Consider the following 17,457-nt stretch of genomic DNA (forward strand, 5'->3'; position numbering starts at 1 on the left):
TAATACAGGGCTACTCAACTTTGGAAGCCCCGGGGGCCACAATGTTACTCCCAGTACATAACGAGGTCCGCAACTTAAGTGTGGTTGCATATACATGCAAATATATATGTAAATAGCTTCTTTCACACTGACGGGCATGAATACAAAGATTAAGGCAAGACTATACAACACGCAGGACCCATTTAAGTCAGGTCTGCTGATATTAATAAAATGTAATATTTACCCAATTTCCACCCATATGACAGCACTTTTAATGAGAAATGACAGTCCAGGAATTTAACTACTAAAATGCATATAAACTGAAGACCATTATATTGACTCGCTGTTGTGGAGCATGTTCCCAGTTGAAGCCATGTTCAAAGGATCCCACTTATAAACCCCACATAACACTGCACAGCAGGCCGCAAACAAACAGACCACCAGCCACATGTTGGCTGCGAGTTGTGTAGGCCTGGGCTAATAGGATCCTCAAGGCAATCTAGGTTGATGCTTAAAATGTAGTCCTTTATCTGCTTATGTCTGTGTGTATCTCACAACTTTCTACTGCTAGCTTTCAGAAAGGGTTTTTAATTGACAAAACATTTTTTCATTGGAATGTGCCATTTCTTCAAAATCAGAATGTTCTGAGGGACCATGCCAATTCTGAAGAAATGCCACTGTAATCCAGACAGGGTTTGGTGGAAACCTTGCCTGGCTTCCCGTAAGCTGGAAGCTTTGGCAGGATCTGAGAGAGCACACCAAAAGGGCTTCCCTGTTGCCAAGGCTCCAAATTGAGCTTCATGAAGAATGGGAATTCTGGTTTGCAGAGAATTTCAAAACTTTGGTTTTGTTCTGAATCTGAATAAAACCAGAGTTTGAAATCTTAAAATCCTCCATGAAATGGAATTGCTGTTCTCCATCCAGCTCTGCTCATAGCACCAAAACACACTCCTTTTACCAAACAATAATTTGTCAACATTTTTGGTGTTGGAGCTCTTCAAATATTCATTGTCATCCTCAAACACGTATAGCTTATTGAGGACAGCTGTGCCAGCTCAAGAGACCATAGTGGATGGCATTGCATCAGCTGTCCTGTAGCGAAGTTCACAGATCTGGCTCAGTCCAGCAAATTCACACATCTCTCTGATGACCGTTCTGGCAGTGCCAGGTAGGCCCAGAATGTGCACCTCTTGCATGCCGTTGGAGAGTTTGAAAGCATAATGTCCTGGAGTATCTTTGGCCGTCTTAGCTATGTGGCTGAATAACAAGCAACACCTTTATTATATGAAATCTCTATGAGAATGTGACATGTTAACAAAGCCAAGCCACTTCCAGTAGTTCACAAGCTTGCCAGATCCTGAACTTTGTCTCAGCACAAAGGCAGTTTTTGTGTGTACTTACGCCAGACGTGGACTTCATGCTGGAGACAACAGACCCTATTCGTTAAAAAAATGTCTGGTTTGCTGTGCCTGAACTCTGCTCGAAGCCTAGCTAGACACGTTCATCGGTGCTTTCCACACTGCTAGACCCCATTTGCACTGATGGTTTGGGAGCTCAGCTCTAAGTTTCTGGATCTTGGTATTCAAATGGACTCTTCTGTTCTCTTCATCATTGTTATAATTTAGCCAAACTTAGTTTCTCCCACTCCTCTTTTAAAAATCATCTCTTCAAATGCTTGATTATTTTTGTGGCACTGCTCTGAACATTCTCAATTTGGTCAGTTTCATTCTGGGACAAAAGCAATGGCCTCAAGTTACAATGAGGGAAGAAAAACCACTCACTGGAATGGGTTGCCTAGGGAGGTGGTGGAATCTCCATCCTTAGAGATTTTTAAGGCCAGGTTTGCCAGCTGGGATGATTTATTTTGGGTTGGTCCTGCTTTTAGCAGAGGCTTAGACTTGATGTCTTCCTAAGATCTCTTCCACCTCTAATCTTCTGTGATTCTGCAACCTCAGACCTGGGTAAAGAGAGTTATCCTGACTCTTTGATCTGCTGTATTCCCCTTTGCCATGAGAAATTGTAGTGATTTAAAAAAAAATCGTAGTTGATTGTTTGTTCTCCGGAGTCACCCACTATTCTCCTTCAGTAATACTGCTTCCACCATTTCTGCTTCTCACTAATTATAAATTTCAGATTATTTTTCTCTACGTGGCATTTGCTGGCCATGTTTCTAATCTCTAAACTCTTCTGTATTATTTTTGCTTCCAGGTGTTTATAACTCCTCAGAATATGTTCATGCTCATGATTCTGAATTCTACTTTCTATGAACTTTTGTGCCCATGATACTTTGTCAAAGAATAGGAAACATAAAAATGTGAATTCATTGGAAACAAACTAGAAGGCTATCCCCAAATATGTATTTTAAAGATTTGCTGTATCTCATAGGCTGCTTCTAGGCGTCAGGTCTGGCATGAATGAATTAGGGATGATGACCTTATATCTAAAGTGAATGACTGGAAATCAGGAGATCTGAGCTCTACTGAAACTTTTACATATTTATTTTGTGACGGGACCACTGCTTAACCTCTCTCTACCCTTGTTTCTGAGGTATAGTATTTCCCTATCTCGCAGGAGTGCTAGACACTTAATTCATTAATGTTTGTAATGCTTTCAACTCCTCAGATGGAAGATGCTGTATATTTGCAAAATATTAATATTTATTAAGTCTTGTACAACTTATATGTCCAAGTCTGAGGATATCCAGATCATCTAACGCTCTGAGACAAGGACTCTGGTTGACTTAGCTTTTCAGGCACAATGGAACTTTCTATCATAGGGGTAAAGGTCACTTGTGCATAAGACAGAGCTTTCTAGGTGCTGGTCCAGTCCTGAGGAACAAAGGCCCAGCAAACACCTCCCCACCTTCTACTCCACTTCTTCAACCCTGCCTCTTCTGAAATAAAATGCATACATTAAATTAACATGAACTACTTTGGTGACGAGGGAAGCATCAGACCCTATCTAGGATAGAACGTCTTTCGTTTTTAAATAATAGCTCTGTGGAGGATGGATTGAGAACACACCACACAGTGTAGAGGTGCTCACTCTACACAGACCTGAAGTGTTTTCAGGAAGGTGCTGGCAAAAGAAGTACTTTTCAAACCATGCTTGTTGTCCCTATTTTTTTCTGACCTATTTTAGAGCTATTGGTCGATGTTAGTTATTCAGGTATGTGTAGCTTTTAAATGTTATCATATTCATTGTGTTGTGGCATGTCATTTTCCATTGGCATCATGTCGTAGGCCAGTGTAATATGTCAAAAATGTTTTATTGCAATGGCTACATCACTTAAATGAGACATGGCAGGTTGAAAATCAAATGTTCTGTAACTGCCTTTAACATGTATACTAAATACGCTAATGGGCTAGATGGCTCTGGCTGAAAGTCTGGGTTCAAATTCTGGAGTAGGTCATAAGAGAAAACAAGGTTGGTGGTCACCGCTACTTGTTCCTCTAACAGGATCACAAATAACTTGAAGGAAGCAGCGATAGCTCAGTATAAGAAAGGTGAGGGCTGGAATTGCAGTGACATTGCAGGTTTAGACAAGGCCAAGCAAGGACATGGGAAGCATGTACAACAATTGTCCTTGGTTCTTTATAGTGCTATTCATTTTTTAGCTGCAGGAGCACAGCGTAACACAAGCCCAAGCCCTACAGCATTTTCCCTACCCCAAATGTAATCTTCTAGTTTGTCAGCATTCCTCCAGCCCTCCCATGAGAAAAGCCTGAAAGAACAGGTGTATCTTGGAGTGGGTGCTGAGGAGCATCATACCAGGGCTCTGATGAGCCAGCAAGGGAAGTGAAATAGTTACAAGCAATTCTCATTCTTCATGACACGTTCTGAGGTCTCTGAAATTTATGCAAGGAAGGGGCTGTCAACTCATGTGCCTCAGATTATTCCAAGTATGGCAGTAATGCACAAGGAGCAAAGCTGTCTCTCTAGTAATGAGGGCCAGTTTAGACTTAAAAGTTAAAAACAAGAACGTTAATCTTCTTACGGAAATCAGTAGGCATTCAATAAAAATGAGAGAGCACAGGTACAATGTGCTGTCTATTTGAAACACCTGTTTTCTGTTGCGCATTTCCTGATGAGTCAGAACAATGTATGGGAGACTTTGCTCACTGGCACTGATTTGGGACCTATTGATGGCACTTACGCATTGGAAAGTAAAGCCAAGAAGTGCATTCTCGCTTATTTTGGCAAATTCAGATCATCTTTAAATTGCTATAAAACTTCCTCCAGCTCTAATAATTGTCCTGTTTGACATTTGTAGAAGGAAGTAAGCTTGGGCGATATGAAACTCTGCTATTAACTCTGTGCTGAGAAGAAGGGTGAAACCATTGTCTTTTGAGGGAGATATACAAGGTGCCCAGATGTGAAAATTCTACTGTAGGGAAGTAGTAGGTAACACAAAGTAAAATCTGAAAAGCTGTTCTTAAAAATTAAATTAGGTTTATTATTTACCATTAGCATTGCTTTTGAGATTGTGTTTAAATGTGCATAGTGCTTTTCTAAAGAAGTAAAAAAAAGGGAAGTCATTACTTTTATAGTCTAAGGTTCTGGCTATAAGTGTTTTCAGAATTCAGATATGAACAAGTGCGGATAACAATACAGAGAGGGTTAAAATGTGGAAAAGATAAGGTTAATGGTGGTGTGAGCATATGGTCACTTGGGAGATAAATTACAGAAGTGCAAAATTCTTCCCATTTGCAGTATCACATGGCTGAAAGTCATTTATATGGGGGATCATGCCACAGCTTTTTAAAAACTTTTTTCATTGGGTCCGTCTGTAAATCAGTTCTATAGATGTGGACATGTCAGAACAGTGTTATCATCTTAAGATGAAATCCTAGATAGTGAGGCTCTGCAGGATCAGAGAGATACCAGCACTGCCTCATTTGCTTGTTGCCTTAAGAGGGAAAAAGTGTTTCAGTCATCAGATGCTTAGTGTAAGGAAGGCTATTAGGCTGGCCAGAATCTTTCTCAATTAAATAAAATGAGTGGCTAAATAATCATAGTGGTTTTTCACTTCTGGAAGGCTGTGGGATATAACCGCAGATGTTAATGGACTTCTGTACTGAGATTTTTTTTTAAATGTCTGCCTTTTCACAAATATATTTGTAGATTATCAGATGTACAATTTGCAAGCTGTATGTGACTCGTGTGTTCATAAAACATTAGAATAAATAGATTTTCAGACCAACTATCTGCGCTATCTCGCACACGAGCGCGCGCGCGCACACACACGCACGCACACACACAGATTAGAGTGTGTCTGTCTGTCTGTGAGTCTGTCTGTTCAAGAACTCCTCCTAAATGGTAAGAGCTAGGGCCACCAAATTTGGTATACAGCTTCCTCGTCTCCTAACATAAACAAGGTCAGGGGTTGGCTGTGCCAAGATAACCAGAAGTCCCGGGAAAGGACAGTTTTCCATAACATGGAAAGGGAGGGGCTGCTGTTTGGAGGGTCATGATATGAGAGTGGCCTCTGTGGCAGGGAGCCTGCAGGGAGGAGCTATATGCAGAGAGTCTACTGGGGGCAGCCACACCACCAAGGGAGTGGGCAGCAAGTGAGACTCTGCCATCTTGGGCTGTTGTGGAGGTGGCCTGGGCAGGGAAGGGAGAGAACAGGCCCTGGAGGAGCTGTGGGGAGGAGGGGGAGAACAGGTCTTAGGTGGGCTGCGGGGATGGCGATGGGGAACAGGCCTTGGGAGGTCTGTGGGGGTAGAGGAGGGAGAGAGCAGGTCCTGGGTGGACTGGGAGACTTAAATGGGAAAATCATTCCAGGGAGGACATTTTTGAGGCAATGTAGAGCAAGGTGAATCAATAAGTAAATTGTATGTAGTCATTCCTTTCAGATGCTATTGAATTGTTCGATCTGCTGCCTGTCATATCGTGGTACATAAACCATACAGCAGGCCTTACCTGCAGACTGCAGGTCTGATTTTTCGAATTGTGGCTTACATTTTGCTCACACCCAGAACTGCATCTTTTCATTATGTATTAAATATTTATGATGTGCTTTCAAATAACTTGAATGCATTAACAAGCACAAACAGTTTACTCTTCAAAACGATTTTGTTTTGTGGGTTCAGATTTAAAGACCACATACATGTAGCCTCTCCAAAGTTTGGATTGCTGTGTGCACATGCGGCTACACATGCAAGTGAAGGCAAGGTGGAGAGCTGACTGATAAATGGGTCCTGAATATTTGAACTACTTAGCATGATAGCATACTGGGGAATGGTTTGCTTTGTTTTGGCTTTTGTTTTGTAAAGTATTCTTTTTTTCCTGCAGTCTCTATCTTATTCTCATCACTCTTCTCCAGAAAATGAGCATCTGCTTGTTACCTCTGGCTTTATACATGTTTTATGCACATGCGGTTACATGTTTACAAAAACCCCACTTTTTAACATCCCTTGTTTTTAGTAGATTTTGGTATTTCTCACCAAAGGCTCCTGCCATTGTCTTAGGTCCCCTTGGTGTGTAGGAGCTATGAAACAAAACCATCTAAGGCAGGAGCTCTTTTCCTTTTGCTCCTCCCTGCTACACAAGTAACCACAAGTCATATGATTCAGACAGCTGAAGAGGCTGCACGGTGCCCATTGCACAGAAATCCCATCTCCACTCTGTCACCAGTGCCAATTCCAAAACATGGAGTTTGCAATCTGATTGGAAAGACAGCAAGTTTAAGGCTGTTTTGCACCTTGGTGTTCAGCTTAGTACTTGAGCCAGCTGCTCCCTTCTTAAAATATTCTGCACTCAACTGGATTTCCTTTCAACGCTGTCCATGTACTCAAGAGACTAAGCACTTAACAGTAACTGGTGGGACTCTGGCACACTTCCTAATAAGTATGTTAAGATTTTGGCCCAGTAGCCAACCTTATTGGAAGAGAGGCAGAAGTACTTGAGGTTGACACAGGGACATTTTTCTAGGGTTGGCTGGCTTGCTGAATCTCAAACTATGTCTATCCTATAAACAGTGCAACAGCACTGCTGAAGAGCAACTATAGACTCTTGCTACAATAATGGAAGGAGTTATCCCTCAGAAGCTGGTAGTTCAGTTGACTTAAGCCCTGGAATAGTGACTGCTAGGTTGACAGAATAGTTCTTTCATCCAACTAGCTACCACTTCTTGAGGGGATGGATTCCACACAGCAACAGAACATGTCTCTCTCCTCCCGGCTCTGTTGCTGTAGCAAGTATCTATGCTATAGTAGCTGCGCTGTTGTTGTGCTTGTAATGTAGACATAGCCTATACTTGACTACATCTCTTAAGGTTGTGGATTTCTCCCATCCCATAGCTATGTTGACCTATGTCTCAGATAATTTTTAACGGAAATAAGAAATGTCACTGTAAAAAACTATAGAGGATGAATTGCAAGACGACTGCTAGTTCCAAACCCCATGTATTCTAAATTGTTTATTAATGGTTAATTCTTGCACAATTGATGAGACCATTCTGAGTGCTTTTTATCAAGTCCTATCACACAGTATGTTTCCATCATATAATTAGGATCTTAGTTTCTATGCTGGAGAGGAACTCATCTGCAGAAACATTTCCCAACATTTTGGGATTTGCATGGCTTAGAGTCGACAATGGCCATATGGTCCGTTTGAATGGGGAATGAGCTGCTGAGAATGGAGGGTTTCCATTCTCTTCCGTGGGATGTAATCAAGCCCTAAAAGTATTACAAACTATAATTTACAGCTTAAAAAAATACCCAAAGACTTCTAGTAATCTGAGTTTGTCTAGTACAAATATAGAAGAAGGAGAAGATAGAATGAGGCCTTCTAAGTCTGTCTCAGTTTTGCATGGGTGAAAGGGGAGATAATGGAGAAGCAGCATGAATGTCTGATTCCAACTTTATGGTAAGTTCCATTTTCAATAACTCAGATATTTGAAAGCTTAGAGTGGATAGAGTAAGAGGCAAGGACTGCTAATATTAGTGCCTTTTATATTGTCAATTTAACAGCTGTAAAACAATTAGGGGAAATTATGTTAATATAAGGTTTTGTTCACACATCACTTGCATAATGCTTTTTCAGAAAATGTCTCTTCTTACTATGATTTTTTGTGGGCATGGGAGCAGTGAAACTCGGAGTCTTAATGAGTCTGGCCAATGTGGTCCATTACACAGGGTTTGGAAATAGATAATTTTAGCACATCAGTTTCCCCTTTCTTTCTGTATATTGCATTCCTTTAATGTTGTTTCAGATACACTGATGTTTTCAGAACGTTAACCAAAAATATGCTTTGGGCAAGGATAGCTACCTCATTCAAAGTGTTATGGTTGTGCTTTTCTGTGATGCTGTTGAAAAGATTTGTTATCTGGCTCCACGCTGGCATATCCCATTGCCTTTTGGAGTCTGATTGTAGGGCATCTTCTGTGTTAGAGACATTAGTTTGTGGATGCATCCTTCTACCAAATACATTTGTACTGGTGCACAAATTTGCCCTGTTTCATGTTTCTCTGGCCATTCATCAATGTAAGTTACCTCACTTCCAGGTTAGATAACATTTCCTTTGACTTTGGCCACTCAACTGATGGAGCCAATGTGGATGCACATCCCACTGCAGAGGTTTTTGTTTAATATTACTCCTGCTATTGTCCTATAGTACATTGCAGAAATGGCCTGTTTCATCACTCACTTGCTAGGCTCAACTTTTTGAGCATCATTGGCACTTCAGTTTTCTGTTAACTTGCTTTCAAGTCACAGAAAAGCTTTAGCTCTTAAAGGATCAGCCCTAAAACAATTAGCACTTTAGAACCAAAGCACAGACATAATTTTGGATTCAAAACACAGAATGATTATTTCGTTTTACCAAATTAAAGCAAAATAAATACTCATAAAACCAGTTTTTCTTTTAATACTAAAAGAATTAGTAGGGCTGAACATGTTTAATGCTGAAACATTAAAATAATGAGCATGTACAGTTGATCCTTTAAGAAAGAAGCTCCCACAATTCCATTTACCTTCAGAGTTATCACTCTGCACTTTTAGTTGTCATGGCAGTGTATGCTTTTTCATGAATTACTAGTGCTGTTTGTTTTTTCCTTTATCAGTCATCAGCCCATCAGCCCGGCCATTCATAATGGTTTTTTGGCAGCTCATCAGGGGAATTCAAAGTTATTGAATAGTGCTGTATCCACTCTCACACCTCATTGTGTGAAACTGTTTACCGTGTTGCCTTTTTCTGTAAATATTACAAGCAGTGCACTAAAAGGATAGATGCGTGAAAATGAAATGACTTAACCTTGCAGCAGTTAGCTGTGATGGCAGCCTGTGTTGACTGATAATTCACAAGTCCTTGTGTTTCTGGTACTTTGCTAAATAACATGTAGACATTCTGCTTTGAAGTCTTGTATAGGATAGTTAATTAAACAACATTTAATTTGGCTTAACATTTGTGTCAGTTTTGTGAAAGTGAGACTCTATAATTAGGAAATACAGATCAGGTTTCTGTCAGACTTATAACCTCTCACTCTAATTTAATGCTTACTTCTACAGTGCAATGTCACATTTGGTGTGCAGATTTTTTTTCCATTGTCTTTTACGCTTGACTAGTAACAAAGTTGCCCATATTACACAACTGACAGCAAATGGAATCATTCACATAGATGTAAGGTTGTATGATTTGCCAGCATTTAACAGGAAATTTGCTCATCAAAATAGATTACATGATTGAAATCAATGTAAATAATATGATCTGTGCTTTTATGCAAACCTGCAATTTAGTTAGAACTATTCCATATTTCGATGGGACTCTTTACAATTTTTATGGGGCATTCTAATAGATGTGTATAAGGAAACATTGCAAAGAATGAATGCCTTGTAATTAGTGAGCAATTTTCTGTGTATTTGAGTCACTGATTTACTTTCAGTGGAAAAATATAGTTGGGAAGATAATGCTGTTTACTGGAGGCTGAAGGATAGGACATCAAACACATATATAGAATCATGTTTTATACTGTCTTATATTATGGATGATGGCTAATATGTCTAGACTGGGGGGAAAAAACCCCACTGATGTTCACTAAAGTCACCCGGGTAGTAATAAAAAAAAAAATTAGTTCTGAACTTGTGGTCAGATCCAGCATTGTAGTCATTCATTTTCAATGGTCTTAATAGATTTAAGGAACTAATTCTTTTAAAAGGAAATGAAGCAATGCCATGCAGTTTTAGTCCCCTTTTTCCTCTCTTCTAGCACAGAAAGAAGATCTCAGTGTTATGCCTATTGTGTGTGTTATCAGGCCAGTTATCACCCACAGGCTGGGTGTTGCAACCACGTTTTTTGTTAGCTAGAACTGGATATATGCAGCTTTTCTCCAATGAGTGGCAACCTCCCTAGCTTGTTTTTATCAAGTTTATATTAGCTACATTCCATGAATTAAAAGCTACTGAAGTACTGAATGGGCTGGTAATTTTTTTTTCATTCTGAAACACTGTGAATTAAGGTGTTCTGAGGCTCACAAATGGATCTTGCATGAAGAAAATACAGTAAATCTAAGCAAAAGCCATACTTAAGAATACAGTCCCCATTAACCAAGCTATGGAGATCTTTCAGTTGAGGAAAGTTTAATTAGCCAGCATAAAGGATTTTTTCTCTTCTGCGATATTGTTTGAGACTTCCTGCTTCATAGTACAGTACAGTAAAATTCCGATAGTCCGGCACTCCTGATAGTCCGGCATAAAAATGGAAGAGCCTAGTGAGTGAGCTTCGGCAAAAAATGAGTCACAAGGTAACAGCGGCAGCAGCTGAACTGAGCAAAAAGGGTAAAAAAGGCTTAAAAAAACTAAAACATTATAGTATACTGTATACAGTATGTACAATAAATAGAGTTAAGTATATAATATATCCAGTATATATATAACCATTTTATAGTACCTCCTGATAATCCGGCATATCTGATAATCCGGCACCACCTAAATCCCATAGGTTCCGGATTATCGGAAGTCTACTGTAGATAGTTGTGAATGCCACATCACAATAGGAGGGGGACAGAGGACTGGACTGGAAGTCAGGAGAGTTTTATTCTTGGCATCTGTCACTGGCCTGGGTGATTTGTAGCATGTTAACCAAGGCAATTTGATATTCATATCTCCTCATCAACTTCTGTGAATGAGCCACTTCCAGCCTTACTTGTGTTAATGAGGCTAAACAAGTAACTTCTTTCTTTTGTTGTACTTTTATATGTATACCTCTGCCTCCGTTACTTCCACTCCACTTCATCTGATGAAGTGGGTTTACCCACGAAAGCTTATGCCCTAATAAATCTCTTAGGCTGTGTCCAGACTCAGTGGTTTTTTCGAAAAAAGTAGCCTTTTTTCGAAAAAACTTCATCTGCGTCTAGACTGCAGCTGCATTCTTTCGAAATTAAATCGAAAGAACGCGGCTTTTCTTTCGACGGCGGTAAACCTCATTGCACGAGGAAGAACGCCTTTTTCGACGGTGATCTGTCAAAAATAAGTGAGTGTGGACTTGGGGAGGCCATTATTTCGAAACTAATGGCCTCCAGGAAGAAGCCCTGGTGGACAATCTGGGGCATGGCTTGCATGTCTCTGGTCCTGTCTGCAGCCATTTCTTAAAGGCACAGGCACCCTCACAGCCACTTGTGGCAGCAAAGCAGCCAGAGCACACGGCTGGTGAAGTGCAGCATGTCCCAGCCCCAAGACCCTCCTGGCCCTTCTAGAGAGCCTTCTGGGGATCCAACCAGGGGCTCCAAACGCCGGGCACCGTCATGGTCTGGGCCAGAGATCAAGACCCTTCCTGAGCTCTGGGGAGAGGAGGAGGCCTTACAAGCCCTAAAAAGCAGGCGATGAAATGCAGACATTTATGGCCGCATGGCAGAGGCCCTGGCCCAGAAAGGACACTACCCCCGCACCCAGGACCAGGAGCGCTCCAAAGTTAAGGAGCTGCGCCAAGGGTATGTAAAGGCCAGGGAGCATAGCTCCCGTTCTGGGGCAACCCTCTACTCCTGCCCTTACTATAGTGAGCTGGACCAGATCCTGGGTGGTGGTGGTGAAGCACGCACACCACGGCGTCTTGTGCAGTCAGGCTTGGCGGACCCTGTGGTGGACGCACCAGAGCAGGACCCAGAGCGGTTAGGAGACAGGGACATGGTGCCAGAGGAGGACAGTGAGGAGACGGCGACCCTCACCCTGGAGCCAGTCACACAGACCCCAGAGGCCTCCCAGGTGTCATCTGGCGCAGGAGATGAAGCAGCAGGTGAGTGCAGTGAGGTTGTGTAACACCCGGGGGGGAGGAGGGAGGTAGGTGGGTGCACAGTGGGTGATGCACAAGGGAAACCTGTCATGCTCAGGCTGATGCCCAGGTCTCACACAGTGTTACCTTCAGAATGTCTGATTCCCCTGTCTCAAGGAGAGGGCATGCCCTTTTGGACAGCTGTTGCACACATGACTGATTGTGATAGAAATGTAGCCGTGTTACTCTGATCTGAGGAAGTGGGTCTGGCCCACGAAAGCTCATCCCCTAATAAACTATCCTGTTAGTATTTTAAGTGCTACAGAGTCCAGTTTTTTAGGACTGATTGTGTCTTCCTCTTTTCCTCCACAGCCGGACCAGCCGTGCAAGAGGGCGGCAGCACCCCAGCCCCACCTCCATCTCAGGGACATGGGAGCCGCAGACACAGGCGTGTGTATGTGGACATCCTGAGGCAGCATGTGGAGGCCGTGCAGGAGCTCAACACCATCCTGCGAGAGAGGGCGGAGGCAGAGGATCGGTGGCATGACCAGCTGATGGAGGAGCTGGTCCAGCAGCGCACGTCCCTGACTGCCACTCTCAGGGAGGTCTGCGGCTTGCCTGCTCCTGTGCCTGGGCCTGCTCCTCCAGCACTCCATGATCCTGCCCCACCAAACCCCCCTTCCACAACAGCATCCCTTTCCCCCCCTGGCCCTCCTCTCCCCCAGGCCTCCCCGTCCCAAGAGCACCTACCCGCTGTTATCCAGCCAACCGACAGGTGCACCACCCGATCCCGTGGCCATGGTGGACCCCAAACACGAGGCCCAAGCAGGATACTGAGATCAGGCAAGCACTGTGCACCTGATCCCCTTCCCCACTCCAGGTTTCAAGTCCCCTTCCCCCCTCCAGGTTTCAAGCACCCCCATCACCCCAGTTAAATGACAAGGAAAGTGTTCAACAAAATGTTTATCGTACATAGTTTGGCATGAAACTATATTTTCTACATCAAAAATGAACAAAAGCTTTTTTATGTTTGCAACAGTTATACTATTTTCCAGTGAGTGATATTTAAAAAAATAAAACAGAACTTATTATTTTGAGACAAACCCTGGTGTTTATTATTTCTCCAAACAGGGTCAGGAGATGGGTTGTGGAGGGAAGCTTCTTTTGGGCCAGGGCCCAGTCCCCAGGCAGAAGCCCCTCAGTAGAGTCAGTGGCCTCCACTGGAGAATTGCTCCCGTAGGGCCTCCCGTATGCAAACAGCAGACCGGTGAGCCTGGCGGATGGCAGCTATCCGGGGCTGGGCAAAGTGCCTCTCCTGACCATCAGTACCTGTACCCCACCCTGGTAGGAAGGCCTCCCCTTTCCTCTCCACCAGGTTATGGAGAACGCAACACGTGGCCACCACCTCAGGGATGTTGCTCTCCCCCATGTCTAGGCGTGTGAGCAAGCACCGGAATCTGCCTTTTAAACATCCGAACGCACATTCCACCTGGTTGCGAACCCGGTTAAGGTGAGCATTAAACTGCTCCTTGCTCGCATCCAGGTGGCCGGTGTAGGGCTTCATCAGCCACGGCATCAGGGGGTAGGCCGCATCAGCCACTATGCACGCCGGCATGTGCACATACCCAACCGCAAAGTTGTGATGCGGGAAAAATGTTCGTGCCTGAAGCCTCCGGTAGAGGTACGAGTTCCTGAAGATGCGGGCATCATGTGCCCGCCCTGACCACCCAACACAAATGTCAGAAAACTGGCCACGATGGTCAACCAGGGCCTGGAGGACCATAGAAAAGTAGCCCTTTCTGTTAATGAATTGGGCTGCTCGATGGGGCGGTGCACGGATTGGAATGTGTGTCCCATCGAGCGCTCCTCCACAATTCGGGAAACCAAGGGCAGCAAAGCCGGCCATGACGCTGTCCAGATCTGGTAGACAGACGAGCCTGTTGAGCAGCTCCGAATTGATGGCCCTCACCACCTGCAGAACGAGACAGACAACAAAATGTTAGAAGGGGTGCCTTATCTCTTAGGAGGAGAACCCACCACCCACCTTCCCTCTCAAACACCCTGGGAATCCCCTCCTCAGAACTCCCTCCCCCCCCCAACAATTCAGGGTGAGTGGAGGAGCTCCCTCCCACTCACACTCGACTTTGCCCTTCCTGACAGTCTCCCTTCCCCCCACCCCAAACTGTGACTGTCCCCAGACAATGACTTACCTCCATCAGGATGGATCCAACAGTAGACCTGCCCACTCCAAATTGGTGTTCCACGGAGCGGTAGCTGTTGGGGGTTGCCAGCTTCCAGAGGGCAATGGCGACCCTCTTTTCCACGGGGATAACGGGCCGCAGGTGGGTGTCTTGCCGTTGCAGAGCAGGGGCGAACCAGGTACACAGCTCCTGGAAAGTGGTCTTTCGCATCCGGAAGTTGCGTAGCCATTCTTGGTCATCCCAGAGCTCCATCACGAGCCGGTCCCACCAGTCAGAGCTGGTGTCAAGCCTCCAAAAACGCCTGTCCACAAAGAAGTTTGGAGGCAAGGGCAGTGCGGCTGCTTGACGGATGATCCCTTCGTACCTCTGGTCTGGGTCCAGATGGGGAAGTAGCCTCATGACTGTGTCATGCAGATGCAGCAACACTTGCAGTATGATGGCGTGGGGCCATCGCCTGCCCAGGGGCAGCTCTGGCTCCATGCCAAAAAAATGAGCCTAAAACAGAAAAACCTCCACACAAAAAACCTGCTGGGGTGTCCCAGGAAGCTGAGCACTCCAAACCAGCACTGCAATGCCTTGCTTACCTCCTCGAGGGACAGCAAAGACAGCTGCAGAAGCAGAGCAACGGGTGTTCAGGGGCGTCCCTTTAACCACGCGTCTCTGCAAAGGGCAGGCAGCAGCACCCGGAAGGAAATGCTGCCCCCATGCCCTGGCAGAAGCGGTTCCGGGTGGCTTTTAATTTCGAAAGAGCGTCCAGCAGTCAGGACGCTCTTTTTCGAAAAAGCGGATCGATTTTCCGATCCGCGTATTGTAGTCTAGACGCGCTCTTTAGAAAGAGGCTTTTTCGAAAGATACTTTCGAAAAAGCCTCTTTCGAAAGAGGCTTGCAGTCTAGACATAGCCTTAGTCCCTAAGGTGTCACAGAACTCCTCATTGTTTTTGTAGATACAGATTAATATGGCTACCTCTGTGAGACTTTTCACCAAAGACTGAGATGTTTCATGAATATCCCTATGAAGTTGTGTGTTGCTGTCTGCACATGATCACCTGAATGGCTTTAAATGGTGTCGGTAATAAAATAAACGAAAGTTCATTGTATAACTTCATTAAAGTGAGGTTCTAGGGTTGTGTGTAGTCTCCTCTTCCTTTTCTCAAAGCTCTTGAAATCCTGCTTTGTATAGAAATCAACATTATGTCATTTTAGTCACAGAACATTTCCCTTTTCATCTGGATATTCATACCCTGCCAGTTTTTAAAAATGATGTCAAGTTATTTTTTAAAAGGCCAGAAGTAGAAACAATTAGCAAGTAAGGACTCAAGTGAAATAATTTCTCTTTATAATTAAAGGGTCAGATTACAATCTCTGATGCACAGTATGCCTCACAGTGTAAATTGAAACAATGAATGCTGTGCTTGTACACACATGTATTGCAGCAGATGTTTTTCAAGGTATGTGCGGATGTATGCTTTGCATATTAAATGGGAACCTAAAGACTCACAGGATACAACAAATTAAACTATATGGAGAAGGAAGGAGAACAGTGGACCAGTGAACATAATTTTTTTAAACAAATTGTAATAAAAAAAATTGTGAAAATTCAAAATTGTGTATATGAACACAATTATAATAAGACGAGTATCAATTTAATATAGATATTACTCTAATGTTCCTTGCTAGATAGACAAGATAATTCATTTACTGGATCAACTATCAGACAGATCTATTGAGTTCAGTATTCTGTCATTAACTGGGACCATCAGCAGCTTTTTGGAGAAAGCTCCATAAAACTCTGTAGTAAATCACTGAAGGGTAATCCTCATGCTATTAATGATAATATGTTTTAAATTATTATATTTTCCTTGATGTGACATAAACTAAATACACAATTATTATTATTATAATAGGATGTTTACTGATTTTTTTTGTAAAGGTTTTCTGTAAATAGGTCATGAAAATAAATGAATTTTGCAGCATCTTTTCCCTGAGAAAAGATATACACTTTGAAATTTCACAGACGTAGGTATCATGTTTTCTTAGAATTCTTTGTGTATAAAATATAGTTCATGGCAAGCTAAAGGGAATTAATATCCTAGTGAAAGACCCTTTATGTCTTGTATTTTCTTTGTTCAACAGGGAACAAAGTTTGTCATCCTAAGACACCAGACCTTTAACGAGGCTCAGGTAACCTCTGACAGTGCTTATGGTGTTAACAAAGAGTCCCTGTCAGTCTTTGTAGAAGACTTTGAGACTTCAGTCAGCAATGACTTTCCAGAAGACAAGGAGTATGTTGGTGAAGTGGTAGACTGTGGTTCTTTGGATATATCAGTTCATGGAAGAACAGAAGAACTCAGCATGCAGATGAAAAAGATGACAGAGGTAGCAGTATCCAAGAAGTTGTGATCACACAGGCAGATGAGGTGGGTGACAGACAATACCTAATATAAAATTCCTTTTAATCTTATCTGTTTTGTGTTCTTAGCTGTGATCAGGAATGCAGCATGTTGTTTCTAATTAATTCTTTAATTTTTCTCTTATTTATGTTTTGCATTTAACAGAATTCTATTTTATGTTGGGAACTTCCGGCAACTAAAACCTGAAATGCATTGAAGACTGCTTTCTTCAATCACTGGCATTTTTAATCTTATTATATGGTCCTCAGAAATGAATTTCTTTGTATTGTAGAGCACATATTTAAATAAATTAGTGTTATCCTTGGTTATTTTTTCAACCACAAATTTATATGCTTTTAATTTTATCACAAAATAAAATCTCCTTTATAATATATTTCAACTATTTTTAGCATAATAGAAAATTACCTTGGAAAGAACTGCAAGAGTCAGTGAAATCTCGCATACATTTTTTAAAACAAAAATGCGTACAAATATTGAGCCTGATTAACTAATACATTTTGCTTGCCTCTTGTACAGTGACACTTTTAGTCAGTGTTTCAGAATTCATAGTTTTATCAAAATTTGAAAAGTAAAATATTTAGTACAATATATCTATTTAGTACTTTGAAAAATTCTAAAATATTGGTTTTTTTCTCTTATTGGTGATATATTATAATAA

At 42.6% G+C, this 17,457-nt stretch overlaps 1 long non-coding RNA gene across 2 annotated transcripts in view; it reads left to right on the forward strand.

Annotated features, from left to right (window-relative positions):
• Positions 1–17,103, forward strand: part of LOC102443395 (uncharacterized) — a 55,698-nt gene extending 38,595 nt beyond the window's left edge. For both annotated transcript variants that reach the window (XR_012906744.2, XR_012906747.2), the window contains 2 exons: positions 16,522–16,805; positions 16,944–17,103. This is a non-coding gene — a long non-coding RNA (uncharacterized LOC102443395). The remainder of the gene's footprint in view (positions 1–16,521; positions 16,806–16,943) is intronic.
• The last annotated feature ends 354 nt before the right edge of the window (positions 17,104–17,457 follow it).

This window comes from Pelodiscus sinensis, chromosome 12, assembly GCF_052426305.1.
Source record: "Pelodiscus sinensis isolate ZL-2025 chromosome 12, ASM5242630v1, whole genome shotgun sequence".
Classification (NCBI taxonomy): domain Eukaryota; kingdom Metazoa; phylum Chordata; order Testudines; family Trionychidae; genus Pelodiscus; species Pelodiscus sinensis.